This window comes from Balaenoptera borealis (genome assembly GCF_965194805.1).
Source record: "Balaenoptera borealis genome assembly, chromosome: 16".
NCBI classification, from domain to species: Eukaryota; Metazoa; Chordata; class Mammalia; order Artiodactyla; family Balaenopteridae; genus Balaenoptera; species Balaenoptera borealis.
In genome coordinates this window covers 12,906,501-12,927,468 of record NC_138872.1, presented here as the reverse complement: position 1 = coordinate 12,927,468, position 20,968 = coordinate 12,906,501, and the positions used below count along the sequence as shown (strand labels likewise).

General features: G+C 48.1%; 1 long non-coding RNA gene across 9 annotated transcripts in view; it reads right to left on the bottom strand.

Annotated features, from left to right (window-relative positions):
• The window catches only part of LOC309613643, a 72,038-nt gene extending 51,293 nt beyond the window's left edge, over positions 1–20,745 (bottom strand). For 7 of the 9 annotated variants that reach the window (XR_014235820.1, XR_014235821.1, XR_014235822.1 and 4 more), the window contains exons 1-2: positions 11,170–20,745; positions 143–6,051 (exon numbers count right to left, since the gene is read on the bottom strand). This is a non-coding gene — a long non-coding RNA (uncharacterized lncRNA). The remainder of the gene's footprint in view (positions 1–142; positions 6,052–11,169) is intronic. The other 2 variants (XR_014235827.1, XR_014235828.1) reach the window with 2 other exon arrangements.
• Positions 20,746–20,968: the final 223 nt, after the last annotated feature.

The window sequence follows — 20,968 nt, the reverse complement described above, 5'->3', positions numbered from 1 at the left end:
CCTTTGGTCAAGGAGGCGTGGCAGCCATGGACACTGTCCAAGTGTTACTGGCTTAATTCAATCCAGACAAACTGTGGTGAGCCTCTCTGGGTACAGGGCTTTCCCAGGCCCTGGGGGACACCCAGGTAAGTATGGCCTTTACCTTGAGGAGCGAATTATCCAGCTCAGGATCCTACCAGCACCAGCCAGTCATCTACGGCCTCTTGATTTTGCAGCATTCCAGTGACATCTGAGAACAAAAGGATGCTTGCTGACATGCAGTGAGCTGTGCCCCTTTTCCTTGGGTGCCCACGAGCCTAGCCTGCAAGGGCAGGGGTGCTTCCGTGACTAAGCGAAGCAGGAGTCTCTCGGAAGAGCAGGACAAGGACTGCTCGGTTCTCATCTGGACTTGGCCCCGGGCAATTTTACAACCTCAGCCAAGACATTTTCCCACTTGGGCCTCAGCCTCTCTGACCCTACAGTTAGAAGTGTGGATCACAGCATCACCAAGGCCTGTCTCCCCCTCTATAACAGCCTGAGGTTCAGTATCTGAGAGATGACAGTGTGAAACGTCAGTCTCGTCATGAAAAGCCTTGCCCAGGTCAGAAAAGCAGAGCGAATGTATCCTGAGGACGTACGGCTTTTCACAGCACAGGTGAGGGAGGTCCACCTGTGCAGGCAGGTAAGTCCTGGACTCTGAGAACACACTCCAAAGTCTGAGCCCACAGTTAACAAAGGTCATTTCCAGAGTGAGGAATCCAGGTGCATTCCTGGATCTGGGTCTGCTTTTCCCAGGACTGCCTCCACTCCAGGGAAGGGGAACCACAACAAGGAGCCATCATTTACTCCCTGGGGACAGGAGTAAGGACAGAGAGAGAACATAACTTCCTATGTGCATACTCACATGACTTTATCAAGGATCACTACGCCTGGCATCTCACAGGTTCACATGTCCTCAAGCAGGTGGTGAGGATTTAGAGAGATGCCTCATCCATAGTTGGGGCACTTCAGCTGCTTAGAGAGAAGAGGCTTTCTGGGCCTGGCTTACTCTACTTGAATAGCCTCTTCTAGAGAATCTGACACATCACCATTTGAATTCTTCTCCCTTTGCCTCCCCATCACTCTGAATTTTCTCAGTTAGAAGGGACAGAAATTCAACTCAAGCAAGACTGAGCAAACAAAAAAAAAAGTTTGTCTCATGAAAATTAAAAGTTCAAATATAGCTTGCTTCAGGTATGGCTGGATCCAGGAGCTCAAGCTGTATCTCCTGAGTCCTCATCTCTCTGATCTCAGCTTTCCCCTTCATGGATTCAGGCTCAGGCCAACTCTCCATGCGGTGGCACCTGTACAGCAAGCCATCCCATAGGGGCGATGGTTACTCATTCCCATTATGGCAGGAAAAGCCCCCAGATTGAGTCTCATTTGGCCTGGCTTGGTCCCCTGGTGAACTCTGAATGAATCCGGGAGATGGAACCCAGATCTGGCCTGTGGACTGTGTGGTTTAGTATTCACCTGCAGAGAGAGGTGGGTTCTTGCTCCAGGGTCTCCACTAAACATTCCAGACTATGCCATTCATAGTATCCTTTCCTCCGGTGTGAGATGATGGTGGGGTGGAGGGAGGGAATGGAGAATTCCCAGACATCTTGGTTCTTATCCAGACTTGGTTGTTTCTAGACAGTTCTCTTCTTTCTTTACTTTGCCAAGTGATTTTAATTACATGAATAATATCATTGTAATTTTTTAAAATTCAAAAGTAGCACCTCCCTCCCCACCCACTTCTCACCTTGTCACCCCAGGCCACTATCATTTTCAATGTGACATGTATCCTCTAAAAATATACAGAAATACACACACACAAAGAAAAATAAAGAGAGGGAGGCAGAGAGTAACAGGGTGATCTCTTAGATAATGGGACCATTAGATAATGGGAGAGCCTCTCTGAGGAGGTTACATCTGCAGAGAATGAAATAAGAGAACGAGCTATACACATATCTGAGGGAAGAGAAGTCCTGGCAGAGGGATGAACATGTGCAAAGGCCCTGAGGCAGGAGCATTTTCAATGTGTTTGAAGAACAGCAAGGAGGCCAGTGGGGCTGGAGCTGGGTGAGTGAGGCAGGGGAGTGATAGGAGTTGGGGTTGAAGAGAGAATGGGTGGTCAGATCACATAGAGCCTTGTAGGCCTTGATGAAGACTTTGGCCTCTATTCTAAGCAAGAGTGGAAGTCAATGCAGGATTTTTTCATGATAAAATATGATTATCTGACTTAATGTATTAAAAGGACCACTGGCTGTCAAGTGGAACACACAGGGGGAAGGCGTAGGGTGGATGCCAGAAGACCAATTAGGAGACTCGTAACAGTCCAGGCAAGAGATGACAGCTGTTCGCACAGATTTAAGTCAAGGCCCTGGGTCTACCGACTCCGGCTTCATTATTCTCACTCCCAACCTCCCTCCCTTGACTTACCCAAAAAGTTCCTGCCATCACATAAACTATTTATCTATATATTAAACACATCATCACATTAGTTCTCTATCACTCACAGTCCTCCTGGGTCCCCCAAGTCCAGAATTGGTCTGGAGGTAGCCTTGTGTGTATCAGCTACCCGGGCGAAGCAGGTCTCTTGGACAGAAGTCTCTGGACTGGCAAATTAGGTCTTAATCATCATAATGTCTAGCCAATGCCAAATCCCAGTAAACAGTGGTTGTTTGGACCCAGTCCTTGGGAATACTGAGTTAATTCAGCATTTCCAAAAGTAGGTGCCCTGTGGTGACACTGGAGTACACAAGGTAATTTTACATGCCATGTCCATAAACGTTATCTATTTTTAAGGCATGCATTTATTTCAATGTGTATTAGGAAAAAATAGAAAACATGGACATGAGCTCCATGATCTCACAGCCATAACTGCATGGGCTGAGGTTTAATTTAAAAGAAGCCAATTTAAAGAAGAATATTAAATAGTAGCACAGGCAGCGCACTGAGATGGCCCAGAACAACAGTCTTGACGCGGAGTGGGAATGGGTGCCGCTCGGGAACCGCTGAGTTGTTGGCAGCCTGGTGTCTGGGCCCTGGAGTTCAAGTCCCATCCCCACCCCATTAAAGTCACAGAGAGAGGTGTCAGGGTGACCTCACCCCCAGCCCAATGAGGTAAGAAGGTTTGGTCATGGAAAGAAATTGGGTCTGCTTTTCTCCACACATCCCCAAGCTAACACTGGAGAAAACAAATTTTAGTTGGCTGGTCTGGCTTCACTCAAAATATTTAAAACTGGCTTCTTTTGCCCTTCATGGCGAAGTCTTCCAGGTGCTTTATCTCCCTTCTGGGCTGTCTGTCTGCGGCAGGGAGGGGCTGCAGAAAGGGTTTAGATCATATGTTTTTGTGTAAAAGATGCTGGTTTATAAAGCCTCTTCATTAACAGCTGTTTTAATGAAGCAGGTCCCCGAGGGGAGGCTTAACACAGTGTTACTTATGCATAGATGCTGTCGTCGTTTAAAAGGACTGCTAAAATTGTACTTTAACAGCGCGTTGACATCAGCCTTCCACTGGCCTGTTTGGACAGGGATGAGTGCATCTAACAAGTAAGTGTGCAGAGGAGCTTACAGGCAAAAGTACCCAACAGCTAATTGCCTCTGAAATGAGTAGGATGGAAACATAAGCGCCCAAGACCCTGGTTGTACGTCTGGTAAAAATAAGAAACGGTTCTGCAGGCTGCTTGCTTTTTGCCAACACAGCATTTGGAGCTGCTGACTGGAGCAGGTGAATTATTCACCAGGTGGCGGCTTGCCCTGCGCTCGGGAGACGGGTCTAACAGGTGGATGGGCAGCCAGCTTTTGCTCTTTTTGCATCTGCGGTAGTCTCTGGAGACCCACAGAGGACGAGTTCTCCGCACAAACTCCTTCATCATTATTTGTGAATGGCAGGCAAAAGGTTGATTCTGCCTGAGGTGCCCCTGATTCTGCATTCAACAAATATTCATTGAGCACCTACTATGTGCCAAGCACTGTACTTGACCGGGTCACTAAGGGCTTTTAGTGGAGAGAGAGACAACATGGACTGAAATCCCCCCTGGCTGCAGGGTGGTCCCTGGGAGATAGAGGGGTAGAGTGGACATGGTAAGGCGGGTCCGGTGGTTGCCACGACTCCTGCCCCCTCCAATAAGTACCTAACATTTAGCTCACTTTTACGGAGCCCTGTCCCCCACGGTAGGTGAGGCGTGGCTCTAAGCCATCTACCTATATGAATCACTTTATTTAACCCCCACAACCCAAGAGGTGCCCAGCATTACTAACTTCATTTTATAGGCAAGGGAATGGAGGCACATAGACATTAAGTAATTTAATCTAGTGAGTAAATGGCTCGGTCAGAATTCGAACCATAGTTCATTGAATGTCACAGTCTATTTTAATCACTCTGCCGTCTTGCCTCTTCTCCAAGGAAATGCAATGGCTAAAAAACAGATGCTGAGCGCTGAAATTCAATAATCAGGACCCTGGCAGGATTTCGCCAGTCTTGTATGACAGAAAAGAGACGGGAGCTGGCTGCTAACAACCCACTTGCTGTCAGTGAGCAGCTCCTGGGAGCTGGGTCAGTGTTATCATGTGATCAAGATCCGACCAACCAGAGCACCCCATTCTCCAGACTCCGGCGACTGGCTCTGGATGTGACCCAGGTTGCTCCAGATACAGTTAGCCTGGGACTTTTCAGTGATGTTGGGAAAGAGGTGCTCTCCATCTTCTGGGGTAGCTAAGCTAGGAGGATATCAGCCCAGAGCTGCTGGGGATCATCCCTGATGCTTCCAGGGGAAGGCCTGCCTTAGCATAAAGCCACTATGGAGATAAAAAGAGTCCAGACGACACTATCAGTATCGGGATTAAGCTGAGCTTTATATGACCCAATAAATTCCCTTTGTGCTTAAGCCATTTTAAGCTGGTTTTTCCATCACTTGTAACCAAAAGTGTCATGACAGATACTGTAGGGAAAACGTTAGTGCTCCCATTTGACAGGTGATAAAACTAAGACTCCAAGCAGAAGACAAGAAAAGGGAAGGAACTGATGGTCATTATCTGCTACTTTCAATCCACTCTCCCGTTGCTTTATTTAATGTTATTAAGCTGGGTTGCAAACCCTAGTGTGACACTAACTCACAGTGAGGTATTGCAAGTCACATCCTTCCAAGCCTCAGTTCTCCATCTATGCAATAACTGAGCTAGGTTCTATCAGTTTGTTCCCAAGGATGTTCCTTGTGGTGTCAGTACCATGTAAAGCTCTGCTATAGAAAGGTTCCAGGGTCAGTGGGTCCGGGAAAAGCTGCGCCCTCTAGCTTCCTCTTTAGAATATTAGCATGTTAAAGGCTCTGAAGAGCCCTGCAGCCAAGACACACGTGTGGCTAACCTAGCATTTCCAAAATGTATGAGTTTGGTTCTGAATTCATCATGGATGTTAAAAACATGAATAGAAAGAAAGAAAAAAAAGATATCCAATACGTAATATCCTGTTGTCTTGACATGTCAAAAACTGTCATAAGGATTGAAATTTTTGATTCACTTTGTAAAAGCTCATTTCAATTCTCTCAAAGGCTGAATAAGTGGGAAGTCATCAAGCTGCAGCATGTGAGCCACAGGTTAGACAAAGAGAAAAACTGTCCTATAGAGCAAGTTGTCAACCTAGACATGGAGTAGTAAGCCCTGGATGGGGAGATGTCCATCTGTGATAGTCCAGGGACTAGGCGACCTCCCCTTGAAACAGAAGGCACAAAACAAACTTAGAAAATTCTTCTTCTGACAACATAGTGCAGAGCACAGAGGGGCGACCTACAGAAGCTCATATCATGGGGACGCCCCCATTTCTGTCCATTCCAGTTATCTGAGGTTTCTCAGCATTATTATCCTGAGAGATTAACCCCAGCTGGGCTGGGGGTGGAGGGGGCAATACTCCCAGGGGCGAACTTTCCTCTGACCGTTGCTCTGTCTCCACCGTGTATGAAGTTGAGCTTTCCTCTGCTGGCTTACCTGTGCCCGCGTCTCCAGACAGACCTCATACCAGCGGCTGCAACGGTCTCTGTCCCAGGCTGGGTCCTAGCAGGAAACAGATGGCATGTCTCAAGAGGGAGACTGAGCAGGGTGTGAGGGAGGGAGTGTTGACAAGGTGACTGCAGGTTAAGGGAACCAAGAAGGGATGGTGAGGGCCCCGAGGATTAGCATCAGAAGGAAACTATTACCTCCCCAGGCCTGAAGACTCGCAGGAGGAAGCTGATGTGGAGCCTAGAGAGGGTTGTGGTTGCAGGAGAGGGTAGCCTGACACGAGCAAAGGAAGGAAGAGAAACTCAGCCTTTGCCAACCTCTGCACTGCAAGTCCTTTCCCAGATATAGTGGGGGGGAGGGGGCAGAAGTTTTTAATTTTTATGAAGTCCAATGTATCTTTATTTGTAATTGTTATTACTATGTATGTCCTAAGAAATATCTGCTTTCCTCAATATCTCAAAGATTTCCACCTCTGTTTTCTTCTAGAGTTTTAGCTCTTATGTTTAAGTCTATGATCCATTTGAAGTTAATTTTTATATGGTATGAGTTAGTGCTTGAAGTTCATTTTTCCCCATATAAATATTCATTTATTTCTGAACCATTTGTCAAAAAGACTTTCTTTTCCACACTAAATTACCTGGGCACCCCTGTTGAACAGCAATTGAATACATATGAGTGGTGTATTTGTGGAGTGTCTCTTCTGTTCCACTGATCTCTACATCTTTCCTTACACCAGTACCACCCTATCTTGATTATCGTAGCTTTATAGTAAGTCTTGAAATCAGATAGTGTAAGTCCCCAAACTTAGTTATGTTCAATTTTTTTTTTTTTTTTTACTATTCCAAGTCCTTTGTGTTTTCATTTAAACCTTATAATCAGCTCATCAATTTCTCAAAATGTCTCCTGGAATTTCAGTTGGGATTCCATTAAATCTATAAATCAGTTTAGTGAGAATTGCCATCTTAATGATAATATTGAGTCTGCTAATCCAGGAACTAGGTATATCCTTCCATTTATTTCAGTGTTTAATTTCTGTTTGTAGTTTTTAGAACACAGGTCTTGTGTGCATTTGGTTAAATATATCCCAAGGTATTTTAACATTTTCTGATGCTATTGCAAATGGCATTTTAAAATTTCATTTTCCAACTGTTCATTGCTAGTTTTTTCTATTGGTCTTCTATCCTGTGATCTTTCTAAATTCGCTTATTACTTCTTGTCAGTTATTTTGCTGACTCTTTAGGACAAATGTCTCTGTTATCCAGCCTTGGTCCCCTCCTTGGAAGTAACCTCTGTGATCTGTTAAATGCATCTTTCTAGATCATTTTTCATATATTTTTCCCATATACTGGCCCACAAAAAGGACATAATATTTATCTTATTTCATGCAAATGGTATCAAACTGGGTTATCATTCTTCAACTTGTTTCACTCTTCAACCCACTTTCACTCAACACCATGTCTTTTTTTTTTTCAATTTTTTAAATTTTTGTTTTAACATCTTTATTGGAGTACAATTGCTTTACAATGTTGTGTTAGTTTCTGCTGTATAACAAAGTGAATCAGCTATACGTATACATACATCCCCGTATCCCCTCCCTCTTGTGTCTCCCTCCCATCCTCCCTATCCCACCCCTCTAGGTGGTCACAAAGCACCAAGCTGATCTCCCTGTGCTATGCGGCTGCTTCCCACTAGCTATCTACTTTACATCTGAACACCATGTCTTGAAGATGTTTCCATGACAGTAATAAAGATCTAAAAATTCTGTTCAAACTCTGTATTCTTTAGTTTGGAGAAAATGCTATTTATGTAGCTGTTCTGCTGAGGGACATTTAGGTCAACTGCAGTTTTTTGCTATTATGAGCACTGCTGCAATGAGCACCCTCAGACATAGCTCCATGTCCACGTGCGTGAAATCTTCCCAAGGACAAACTATGACTGAGGGCGGACTAGCTCGGTCATGGGATACACACACCTGAGGTTTTCAGAGATGAAGGCCTCCCTCTGCCAGGGGCTCCTGGAGAGACTCAGACCTGCAGGGCATCAGGCTGAGTCCAAGAGGGAGGGGATGGAGGAACTGGCCCTGCCGGGGAGAGGAGGGATGTGGTGTGCATGGGGAGTATGGTGCTCATGAGTACATGTGTGCATGGGGGACACAGATTATGGTATGCATGTATGCACGGAGGTGCATGTACGTATGTACGTATGGTGTGCATGTACGTATGGTGTGCATGGGTATATGTATGCACGCGAACACATATGTATGGTGCACATGGTATGTGTGTGGGTGCTGATTTGCAGGAGTCATGTGCAAGCTTGCAGCCTGGGCTTGCTATGTTTGTGCACATATGAACATGCATCTCCATGTGTGTGCTGCCGAGGCTGGTACTGGTTCAGGTGTGGTAAGTGCAGGTGCATGCAGGTAGGTGCTTGCAGGGGGCGCATGTGAGGAAGTGAATGTGTGGACCTGTACATGGGACTGTGATTTTGACTGATGTCTGTAAAGTGCCCATTGTTTGCCAGACATTCTTCTAAGTACTTTCCATGTATTGACTCATGTGATCCTCACAACAGCTTTATCTGAGACAGGTTCTTAGTTTTAAGAAACCGAGGCACAGAGGAGTTAAATCGCTGAGCCAAGTCACACGGTTTGGTGCTGGGATCTGGACCCAGATAGTCTGGCCTCAGAATCAGTGATTCAACTCCTTATATGTGAGGGTGTATGTACACAGTAGGGCGCTATGCATACAACTGTTACGGGCAGTGTGTCCACACGTGCGTATGAGACGGTGGGAAAATGCTTTGTGTGTGCGCACATGCATGGCTCCATGGCTGTGTGCGTGCATGGGAGTACACATGTGTGCAAACACACACATGTGCTGTAGACAGGCTCTGTACAAAGGTGGATATGTGCTCACACGTGTGTATCCACAGCGTCCCTGTGGGTGTGTGCTCAGGCAGGCACGCTCATTTGGGAACAAGGTGTGGATTTGCACCCAGTGATGGAGGGATCTCAGGGCCCTGGAGGAGCTCTGAGGGAAGCCGACATCCTCCCTTCCCTCATCCCCACCCCCCTCCCCACACTCCTTGCCCTGCAGCTTCTCCTCCTCCTCCTGCTGTGTCCCTGCGGGTCCTCTCAGCTAGGGAGGAAGAAAGCAGCCTGACGGATGAGTCTGCATTAGATGCTGCTCATTTGTATTCGCCAAGCTGGGGGTGGAGCACTAGTGGGGTGTCAGCAGCCCCTGGGGAAGAGGGCGGGCTTCCTGGGGTCGCTAATCTGTCACAGGTTGCTTTTCGGGGTGTGCACAGGAGGCTTGCCCTCATGAGACAAGGGGTGCGTTCTGGAGAGAGGCCTCCACCCATGACCCCGTGCCTCCTGGGAACTTCACAGGTGTCATGGATGGAAAAGAATGAGGATGCCACTCCCCCAGGCACCACTGCATGTGAAATCCTAAGCTGAAAACCCTCCTCTGGATGGTTGGAGCATCTTGACCTTGGCTGAGGCATGTCCCACCTCTCAGACTCACTCTCCTGCTCTGAGATAAGGAACTTCAGTGAATCCATGATTTCTGTGTTTAAGTGTCCATCCCTGTCCACCTTTGATTTCCCTCTGTGGACCAGGCCTCCCTCACACTGAGCCACTGTGTGAACTGGGCAGGGCTGACCCCAACCCCCAACACTGGGGTGGGCGTGTGACCTAGGAGTGGCCAAGCAGACCCATCCAGCCTCTTGGACACTCGGATTGGCTGTGGGATGGACGTGTGACCCAAAATGGGCCAATGAGGGCCTGCCCTGGGGCTTTTGCTGGATCTGGTGGGAAGAGACTCTCTCTGTGCGATGGGGCTGCTGGGCTGGTGGGACAGAAGCTGGGAGCTGCTGACGGTCACCTTGGTCACTCCATGGAGACAACCTGCTTGAGAGTGAAGCCAACTCAGAGAAAAGCAGAGCCCAGACACGGAGAGAGACTGAGTCATGACTGAATTGTTGGAGTCCCTGGATCCAGCTGGGTCAGAAGCCCAATACACCTGACTTTTATTACCTGAGACAGTAAATTTTCTTTTTTCACTTAAGCCTGTTTGGATTGAGTTCTGCCACTGGCAACCAGCAGAATCCCAACTACTAGAACCCAGAGTTTGCTCTGGGGACATCTAAGTGGTGGGTAAAAGCAGACCCGCAGAAGGGAGCTGCTGCAGGAGGGCTGTGTCCTGGGTGTCTGGGAGCAGGCATGAGGATGGGGCAGTGCTGAGTTCTCTCCCCGACCCCAGGATGGCCCCGGGCTCAGGGGGCCATGGGGAGCTGAGCAGCCAGCTCACAGCCCTCTTTCCATGGACCACACGGGTCCTGCCCAGTTGACTCCACCAAGCCCGGTCAGGTGGTTCTGGACAAAGAGAGTCAGAGAAGGCTTCCTGGAGAGCAGAATCTGAGTGGGATGAGGGAGGAGAGGTACATGGGACACGTGCCCGCTTGAAAAATGGATGGCTGCCCCATCTGACGCTGCCACCCGTCCTCTGTCCTGCTTTCTTTTCTCCACAGCTCTGTGGTCATGATTACATGTAACTAGTAAATTCATGGACTTCTGTTTTGTCTCTTCCCCCAAACTAGGCTGGAAGTTCCATGAGAGCAGGGATCTCCATCCACGGTCTTCACTGCACAGCCCTGGCACATAGTGGGAGCTTTATGGAAATATGTTCACAGGAGGAATGAACTCTCCCTTCTGGGCACAGCACCCCAATTGTCCTTTGGGGAATCTCTGTCTTGTACTCTTGGCTCACGAGCTATGAGGGGGGAGCCCCACACCCACTGCATGCGGGTCCATGACCCAAGCCTGGCAATCGGCATATCCAGGACCGCTGGCTACACCTGGGCAGGTGGTACCCGCACAAGGGGCTGAAATCCCTGCCCCCCCCCACCCCCGCCAAGCCGGTGTCCTGGCACAGGGCTGCTTCTCCCAGGAGAAAGGGGCACATTTCCTGACACCAAGGCACCTCAAGGGGTAGCCCTGGCCATGAGGTAATCCTACCACCTTGACCCCAGTGTTTCCGTCAGAGATGGGCATGTGACCAGGTTGCTCCAATCAGATGAATCCTGAGAACTCCGCAGGTGCCACCGCTACTGGCAGAGCCCATTAAAAATTCCTGGGAAATAAAAATCTGGAGAAACAAAATAAAATCTAACCTTTCTCTTTTCCTTTGTGCTTCGTCTGGTTTTGCTTGTTTACAGGGTGCCCCATGCAGAGGGCTCCCGCCCGGCCCTTCAGACCACAGCTGCTGGTGGAAAAGGGCTGTGCAGGTACCTCAGCCCCGAACGGTGCGCAGAAGCGCCGCCCGTGACGCTCAGCCCAAGATGGCGGCGGCAGGCGGTGTGCAGACACGCTCCGCGCAGACACGCTCTGCAGAGCCCTGCGATCTGGAGCGTGAACACAGCTGCGCCTGCGCCCGCCCTGGGAAAACTCTGCCCCCTCCCCGCCCCACCGAGGAAACCCTACAAGGCAGGCCCGCCCACGGCCTATGGGAGGTTGGGGGAGAGCGTGTGCGCTGGAGCGGGAGCTCGCACCTTTTCATTCTTGGATCAAAGAATAAAGCTTTCCTTTGCTTCTGAACTGAACTCTTGTCTCCTTCTATCGGCTCAAACAACATGGGGCAGGAGGACCCTTGTTCGGAATGGACCCAGGAGGGTGGAAGGAAGAGAACATCTTCCTTCCAGGGTTCCTGCACTGGTGGGGGTCTTCTTCCCCCACCGAGGGAAGAGGAACGGCGAAACTGACTAGAGCCCTTGGATCCAGCGCTACCTGAGGCCAGAACTATCCTCGGGCCTTTTCAGTTCTATGAGCCCAATCATCCATCCCCTTTTTGCTCACATCTGTTGGCACTGGATTTTATATCACTGACATCAGCTGGAAACCTTTCTATCTGACCCAGGAAGTGGGGCAATGATACCCTGCAGGGCAAGTGTGTGGTTAAATGAGACCCAGTCCTTGAAAAGCACTTTGTCTATTTTAAGCACTTCATATATAAGAAGGGCTGCTGGAGGTGCTGCCAGACATTGACCTCATCCCCACCCTCCCTCCTCTCCCCCCAGGTTGCTCTCTTCAGGAGTCCAGACCCCTCCCCAGGGCAGCCACTGCTTCCTCCTCCAAAGGGAATTTCAGGTACTCGCAGCTCCTCTCTTTTGGCCAAGCAATTTTCTTCTTTCCCATTTTGTCATCTGGAAAGACGGCAAACTGAAGCACTTAATTTTCCTCCTCCAAACCAATTAATATGAAAGTGCACAGCACTGAAGTACGACAGCGAAGACAAGTCATTTATATCAATTAGCAAAAATAAACATGAGCTTTGTGCAAACTCGGAATAAAGAACAACCTTAGAAGCATGAAGCCCAGCAGGGAAGCCCAGGAATTAAGATCCCTGGAGCCTCTCGGAGGAAGTGGGGATTTGTGGGTGCTATTAAAATTACATCTCATCCCCTCTCCATCCCACGAGGTCCCGAGGTGAATATTTCCAGGAATCAAGAGAATTTCCAGGCAAGGCCACACCTCACTGTTTCCAAATTTCAGCTCAGCCAAGCTGGAACGCTGAGTCAGTCTCCAAAGCATGTCCTCTGTCCACCCACGTTTCTCCATGGCCACTGCCTCCCTGGGTGGAGCCCCATCATCCATCATGGCCCGTCCTGTATAATTTTTTTTCTTCCTGGATAATTATAACAGCCTCCTCCCTGGTTCCTGGCTTCCACCCAGCTCCCTTTAATCCAAACCCCCAGTCATTCAACACATATTGCAGTCAGGGTGAGGTTTAGAAATCTAAATTAAATCATGTCACCCTCCGCTCTGAATCCTTCAATGGCTCCCCATTGCTCTTAGAATAAAATCTAAACTCCAGATCCTGGCCTCCAAGGCCCTGCGTGGTCTAACCATCTGTCAGACTCATCTCCCTCCAGTCTCCCCTGGCTCAGTCCACTGCAGCCACACCGACCTATTTATTGTTCTTCCAACACACTAAGCTCAATCCTACCCCAGGCCCTTTGCACCTGCTGTTTACCCACATCTTTTCCTGTTGTCCCTTTCTTATTGTGCACATCTCAGCTCAAATGTGACTCCCCCACCCCACCCCCTGCAGGCTAATGTCACTGCTTTTTATCTCCTTCACATTCATTCAGTCCACAAAAATCTGTTGAACGTCTTTTGTGCGCCAGCCACATTCTTGGCCCTGGGGATACAGCAATAAACAAGACAGAAAAAAACCCTGCCTGGTGGAGCTACATTCTGGTCTGGGGAATGGGGTGGGTAAGAAAAACAGCAAGTGCTCCCAAAAAACTTATCAAAGGGTGAATCCCCTGAGTCCTGAGCAGATGGAAAGCCCCTTGGGTTGACTGGAGAGGAGCCTGGGATAAACGCCAAATTCCAGAAATGCAGATCAAAGACAGGGGCGACAGACTGCCTACAGGGAACTGAATCGCCCAGCAGAAAGTGACAGGTGTCACCAGACCTTCTTCTGAATTCTAAGAGGGCAAACAAGTGTTAATGAAACATTTGATGTCTGCTCCAGCTCATGTGCACGTTGTAGGTCAAATGTATGGGCCAGAGAGAGCTGTATTTTAAAGTGCTGTGTGTATGTGTTTTATTACATAAAATAAATTTGTGTAATCAATATGTTTTATTAAGTCCCAGTTCGTATGTTCATTGTTTTAACTATTGATGGAGATGGAGGTACAGCGTGGGGTCTCTGCACCCGGAGAATTCAGCAGAGCCCGGGGCACTGGGGGCGCTCCCTGGGGGGCAGAGGGATGGTCTGCTGGGTAGCCAAATAGCAACGAAGTCTTCTGATTTAATGAGCACATACTACATGCTGGGTCCCGTGTCAGCGTTCACATGTGTGATTTCATTGACTCCTCAGGACGACCCCATTCTGCCAAGTCTCATTATTATTTCCATTTTACAAATAAGGGAACAGAAGAACAGAGAAGTCTAGCACTTTTCACAAGGTGACACAGCTCTTAAGCAGCAGAGTTCGGACTTAAACCCAGGTCCACATGACTTATCTATAGCTAGGGTGATCAACTTGTCCCAGTTTGCCCAGAACTGTCCCATCTTGAAAACTGAAAGTCCCACATCCTGGAAACCCCTTGAGCCCCAGAAAACCTAGGACTGTTGTCACCCAAAACAATGCCCATACTTTGAACCACAAAGTTAAACGGTCTTTTTTGGGAAAGCATACAAGGGGGGTAGTAAGGGTTTCCCAGAAGTTATAAACACATGAATAGGGACAAGGATCTCAGAAAGGGATGGGAATGCTTGAGGAATGGGAAGTAGCCATATTTCATTGGAATTTTTTAATTTTTAATTTTAAAATAATTATAGATTCACAGGAAGCTGCAAATAATATTACATTGAGTCCTGTGTACCCTTCCCCCATCTTCCCCCATGGTGACATTTTATATAGTTGTAATTCTAAAGCAGAGCCAGGAAATTGACCTTGATACACAACTGTTAACTAGACTACAAACCTTATGCAGTTTCATCATTATTTATGTTCACTCATTCGTGTGTGTGTGTGTGTGTGTGCATGCATGTGCATATAGTCCTATGCAATTTTATTGCACATATAGGTTCACGTAACCAAGACAGCCATCAAGATATAGGATGGTCACTTCATGACAAAGGAAATCCCTTGTGCTGCCCCTTTATATTCACACCCACTCCACTCAAAACCCCACTCCCATCTCTATCATCTGGCAACCACTAATCTATTCTGTCTCTATAGTTTTGTCATTTCAAGAGTGCCATGTAATGGAATCTCACAGTTTGTAACCTTTTACAATTGTCTTTTTCATTCAGTATAATGCCCTTGAGATCCATCGGGGCAGTGGCACATATCAATAATTCACTCCGTTTTACGGTTCAGTTGTATTCCATGTTCCATGACATGGATCTGCTAGAGTTTGTTTAAACATTCACCTATGGAGGACATGTGGGTGGTTTCTTTTTCGTTTGATTTTTTAAGCTCTGTCAGAGGTAAAGGAAGATGGGCCTGACTTTGAGGAGCTGGAGTGCCAAGATGGAAAGTTGGGGCTTGATCCTGTCAACCTGTGCAGTCAGAGCAGAGTCTAAATGAAGGGGCAGCTGGGGTGTGAGGAGCTATTTGTTAGGAAGTATGCTGTTATTCAGTTACAAGTCACAGAAACCCAAAGCAAAAGGGGTAGATTTTTGGCTTATGGAACTGAAGAGTCCAAGAATTGTACTGCTTCAGGCATGGCTGGATCCAGGGGTTCCAATGATACCATCAGACCTGGTCTTCCTCCTCTTCTCTCTCTTCTTCCTCTTCCTTCTCCTATTCCTTCTTGTTTTTCTTCTTCTCCTCCTCCCTCTCCCTCTCTTTCACTTTCTCTCTCTCACTCCTTTTGGCTCTACCTTCCTTTCTATTAACTTTATTCCCCACAAGCCCACTCTGAGTAGTGCCACAGGAAGCCCCCAGCCTCCCTCATACCTTCTCAGTACCCTCAAGGAAACGGAATGCCTCTTTCCAACTGGTTCCAGGAGCTCCACCTCCTGAGCTAATCACTGAGGCTGCGGGAATGCAGTACTCTGACTGGCTAGACCTTGGTCACATGCCCTCCCCTCGAGCCAGAGTAGAATCAGCCTGAGAGTGTGGAGGGGAGATTGTCCAAAGGAAACCCGGGTCACTGTCTCCAGAAGACAAAGGAGGGATGGATGCTTGATGGGCACCTACATCAGGTGACCACTGCTGAAGGATTGCTCTGCCAGCGTGTTCGGGATGGGCTGCAGCTGAAAAGTCAACTACGCCATAGGCCAGTGGAGAGATGAACAAGGCAGAGTGGGAACAGTGCCTAGAGCTCATGATACTCCTGAAAGCCCATAAAAATATTCTAATTTCTTTGAAAACCATGAAGAAAAAAAATGAATATAATCCATCCTGGAACATATTCATCTTTATACTAACATAGTCATAAAACATCATTTTTATTTATTTATTTTAGGAAGAAGGGGCCCATGAAGAGTAACAGAATAGGACTAAGTGTTTGCTTGGACATGGTGGGCAAAGGGAGGCAATTAGGAAATGTGACCAAATTTTGACCCTGGCATCTAAAGGAATGGTTTGCTCATCTTAAAGAAGTTGAGTGAAGAGTTAAGTCTCAGTTGACTTAGTTGGAAGTACTAATGCAGGGCTAAAGTTATAGACTTTGGGGTTTGAATCCTGAATCTGTGACCACCTAGCATAGCAGCCTTGGGCAAGACCCCTTACCTCTCTGAGCCTCCTGTCACCCATCTGTAAAATGGGCCCAAGAATTTTCTTCTCTGGGTTGTCATGGAGGTTAAATGAGACACTTATGTGCTTAGCAAAGGATTCAGCATATAGTAGGTGCCTAATAAATGGAATCGGAATCTGAGTTTGTGGAAACCTAGGATTAGAATTTGAGAGACCAGAAATGAGGTGACACTTGAAGCTGTGAGCAAAGAGGAGCTGCCCAAGGGAGCAGGTGGAGGGAGGAGAGGGGGAGGCAGAATCCTGGGACATGCTGATGTTAGGGGTGGGAGGAGGGAAAAAGCGAGAGAGGAAGGAGGAAAATCCTGACATCAGGATCTTGGAAGCCAGGAGAGTAATGGGCATTAGGAAGTTGGAGGTCATTACCAGGGTTGGATCCTGCAAAACAGTCCAAAATAAGTGATGGGGAAAGAATTTGGGAAGAAATGGATATCTGTGGTGTTGTCTGAGCAGTTTCTAAGCCCCCTCCTTTTAATTAATTAGTCATTCATTCAACCAACAAATACTCACTGGGCTCATTCCATTGTGTATTGGTCTCACGGTCACCCACTTAGGGAATTCCTGCTGCAGGGTTGTTCTGGAACATTCCTGATTTTCACCTGTTCTAAGTCTATTTCTCAGCCATCTCTGATCATCTGAACAACTTTTTTGCATCCAGTAAATTCCCATTTTTGCCTCAGTTAGCTGAATTCAGTTTCTGTTACTGTAAAACAAGGAAACCAAATGGATAGCTCATCTCTCACAGCTGGTCCATGTATTTTGGAGGAGATGACTCCCACACCCTATGTAAGGATGGGCATGTGACCTAAGCCTGGCCAGGCAGAGCAGGCAATCCTTTAGCCAGAGTGAGTGATTCTCACTATAGTCCAGTGAGAGTCACTCTGGGATATTGCTGGAACTCTCACAAAGGAGAAAGTATCTTTCCACTAGGGTTGCTGAGCTGGTGGGCTAGCACGCTACAGTTAATGGGGACCATCTCTATCACTGTGAGGGAAGAGCCTTCCAGGGAATGAAGGATGAGAGATGGAGACAAATACTTTAGAGTCACGTTCAAGCTCCTGGATCCAGCCCCTCCTGAAACCCCTGGACTTGCCCATGGCTGGGCCAGTAACTTCCCATTTTAGCTTAAGTCAGTTTGAATTGGCTTATATCCTTTCAATCAAAAAACCTTCTGTCTACTACAGAGACTACAACACTCTAAAGCAAGTGGGAATCTCCATGATTCTTCATGGACAAATGGCTTCACAGACAAATGTTACAACTGAATGTGAGAACACAGCACACAGTAGGTCCTCCATATTTGTTGCTCACCTCCCACATGAGACTCACACATGAGTTTGCCAGTAAGAAGAAAAGGGGTGGGAGTGGCTGCAGGCTATTTTTTCAAATCAACAACATTCCAAGGTCAACAACAGGAATTTCATACCTCCCTGCTTGCTAAACTCACACACCTTCCCACATCAGCTTTTTATCACAATCTTGTGCCACCCAATTATTCCAAAATAGACCTCCTAATTTCTAAGAAGACAAGCAAAGCTAGTGTTAATGAAATGTGTAATGCCTGTTATAGCTCATATGCTAGTTTTACATCAAATTTATGGACCTAGAGAGGTACATTTATAATGTATGATGTGTACATTTTTATTACGTTGGAGGACCCACATATAATCAACATGAACTCTTGATTTATGACTATCTTTATAAACCTTGGAAGATAATTTCATTACTTTTCAATATTTACAGAGCTTCAAAGGTGTAGCTTTGCCTTTAAGGCAAATTGTGACATAACGTGGCCCTATCTTCGACTTGTTTGATGCTAAGCCCTTGGTTAGAAAACAACCTCCAAGAAGAACCTTGGGCCTTTGGTGGGCGCAAGTAGTGTTCTGATGACCCTGGAGGGAGGCGGTGTCCAAGGGCAGAGCCTGGGGAGGAGGGAGGACATTTAAGTGGAAATACAGCCCCAGTGAGTGGGCCAGCAGGGCTGCCTCGGGGCTCAGAGAAGACCCCCGTTCCTGTGAACCAGGAACTGCAGAGCAGGCCAGGGGGAAGAGGCAGCACAGGGCCAGGCCTTGAAGGGCAAGTGGGGCCTCAGGAGACGGAGGAGCTGGGGGAAGAGCTTCCCCAGGGAGCCATGTGACGTTATCCATGTGACAGTTGCCATCGTGGAAAGGTTTCCTTCCCTCCCAAGATGCCGTGGTTGACGTCCCTGAGCTCTCAGGAGCTCAGGTTTCACTCTGTTATTTCTTCCATAAATCATCCCCAGATGCTCCTGGAGTAAAGAAATGAAGGGACAGAACATAAACCCGCAAGGGGATGATGACGCTCTTTGCTCAGAGGAGGGAGAGTCTAAACGAATACCTTGTTCTGGGTGCGTAGTTGCCAGCGGGGCATGTGGGTGGGCACTGGCTACAAAGTGGGATCAGTACGCAACTCCCTCCAAGGGATCTGGGTGATGTCGTTGGACAGAATGGATCCTCCCAATGGTTTCCACAAGTGAGGAAGAGAGAGGCGTGCATGTGTGTGTGTGTGTGTGTGTGTGTGTGTGAGAATCAGCAGTAGATTCGACTGCAAGTGACAGTAAGTCTATTTTAAAAGTGTCTTAGGCAAAACACAAGATTATTTTCCTCTCTGGTAAACAAAGCCCAGAAGTAAGCAGCCAGGGCTAATGGGATGGCTTCACTCTGATCAAGGATTCAGGCTCCTTTTATATTATTATTCTGTCAACCACAACACATAGCTTCCACCTCATGATCCAAGATGGCTGCTTGAGCTTCAGCCATCACACTCACATTCCCGTCAGCAGTGAGGAGGAAGTTACAAAAATGTGTGTTCCTCTTCCTTTAAGACACTTTCTGAAAATTACACATGGTACTTCTGTTCTCCATTGACAATGACCTAATACATAGCCACATCTAACTGCAATGGAAGCTGAGAAATGTAGTCATTATTTTGGGCAGCTGTGTGCCAGCTAAGTTCTTTCTTCCCTAAGGAAGAAAGGGAAAACAACACTGGAGAAACAGTTAACAGTATCTTCCATACTGTGCATGAGTGTTTATGCCCCTAGGTATATTGTGTGCATGTGTCCCTTCCTGTGTCTGTAACAGGGCTTGCTATCAGTTACTAAGCACCCACTCCATAAATACTGCTGAATGAATGAATGAACAAAAAAACAAATGAATGAGTAAGTATGGGCCATGAATGTCTTAGAGATGTGCATGTGTGTGTGAACAGACAGGGGTTAAGCATGAGTGTGTATGCTCACACACGTGTGTATTCACTACTTCACTTAGGTATTCAGCGACTATTTACTGATCACCTACTGTATGCCTGCAACTGTGCTGCACACTTGTGAATCAGCAAGTTAACATGACAGTCAAGGTTGCTGCCCTCATGGAATTATAGTCCAATGGAAGAGATGGACAAAATCCAAGTACATCAATAGCCAAGTACGATAATATTATAATGACATTAGTGTGATGAAGACAATAAACAGTGTGATCCCTTCGAGATCAATGGGGAAAACAGAGGCATCCATTAAGGACAGGTGGGTTGTGGAGGGTGTCCCTGAGGAGGTGACATTGAAGGAAACACACACCCCTAGACATCTGCCTCCAGCTCAGACCCTTTTCATGGCTCCAGGCTCTGAGCTCCAGATGCTAACTCAACATCTCCCCCAAGGTCCATTCTGACCCCAGGTCCATGTGGCTCAGGGGTCGCCAACCCCCAGACCGTGGACCGGTACCAGTCGGCAGCCTGTTAGGAACCGGGCCGCACAGCAGGAGGTGAGCGGTGGGCGAGCAAGCGAAGCTTCATCTGCCACTCTGCATCACACCCCATCGCTCGCATTACCGCCTGAACCACCTCACACCCCCGTCCATGGAAAAATTGTCTTCCACGAAGCCGGTCCCTGGTGCCAAAAAGGTTGGGGACCACTGATGCGGATGAAGGGAAGCTCCTGTTTCTCTTGCTTTCAAACCTGCCCTTCCCCACCTCAGTCTTCCCCAGCTCAGTCTGTGGCCCCACTATTTACTAAAAGATGAAAGGAGCTAGTATGGGAAGAGCCAGGGAAGAAGCAACCCAGATACAGTGAGCAGTGAGTGCAAAGGCCCTGGGGCAGGCAAAATCTTCCTGGAGTGGAAGAATAGAGAGGAGGTCAGGCACAGCCAGGCCAAGGTGACCCCCCTGGGAGGGAGGGAGCCACGCAAACCACCACCCTCCCCGTCCTGCTGGCCTCCTGCTGGGGCTCCCCACTAGCGGACCAGACACGAAGCCAGAGCAAGAGCCCGGTGGTGTGGGCCACCTCAACCAGCCTTGCGGGTCACAGAGCAGGGGGAGGCGGGGAGAGTGGACGTGGAGGACAAAGGGACCACGGGTGGCACAGGCCTGCAGCCAAGGCCAGGGCCCTGGCATTTATTCTGAGTTAGGTGGGGAGCCACAGGGCACAGTGAGCGGAGAGATGACAAGGTCGGATTTGCATGTTTGAAGTGTCATCTCACCGCTGTGGGGACAGTGGACTATAGAGGGCCACTGAGCCGGTGGGGAGGCGTCTGCAGGGTCCAGGGAGAGGTGACGGTGGCTCGGACTACCTGGGGGCTGGGAGGGGGGCCTGTCCTGGAGTCAAAGCAGAAAGGCCACACTGAGGGCTTCCCAGTGGCACAAGGACCAGGGATGGGCTCAGGCTCGTCTGGAACGTGAGT